Source organism: Stegostoma tigrinum, unplaced genomic scaffold, assembly GCF_030684315.1.
Source record: "Stegostoma tigrinum isolate sSteTig4 unplaced genomic scaffold, sSteTig4.hap1 scaffold_185, whole genome shotgun sequence".
Taxonomy (NCBI): domain Eukaryota; kingdom Metazoa; phylum Chordata; class Chondrichthyes; order Orectolobiformes; family Stegostomatidae; genus Stegostoma; species Stegostoma tigrinum.
In genome coordinates, this window is record NW_026728125.1 from 100,285 (window position 1) to 100,832 (window position 548).

Here is a 548-nt window from a genome sequence, read left to right on the forward strand (position 1 = left end):
CAGTCACTGTGAGCAGGTCAGTGTTGCGGGGGCCAGTCCCGGTGAGCGGGTCAGGGCTGCGGGGGCCAGTCCCTGTGAGCGGGTCAGGGCTGCGGGGGCCAGTCCCTGTGAGCGGGTCAGGGATGTGGGGCCAGACCCTGTGAGCGGGTCAGGGCAGCGGGGGCCAGTCCATGTGAGCGGGTCAGGGCTGCGGGGGCCAGTCCCTGTGTGCGGGTCAGGGCTGCGGGAGCCAGTCCCTGTCACCGGGACAGGGCTGCGGGGGACAGTCCCTGTGAGCGGGTCAGGGCTGTGGGGGTTAGTCCCGCTGAGCGGGTCAGGGCTGCGGGGGCCAGTCCCGCTGAGCGGGTCAGGGCTGCGGGGGCCAGTCCCGGTGAGCCGGTCAGGTCTGCGGGGGCCAGTCCCTGTGAGCGGGTCAGGGCTTCGGGGGCCAGTCCCTGTGAGCGGGTCAAGGCTGCGGGAGCCAGTCACGGTGAGCGGGTCAGGGCTGCGGGGCCAGTCCCTGTGAGCGGGTCAGGGCTGCGGGGGCCAGTCCCTGTGAGCGGGTCAGG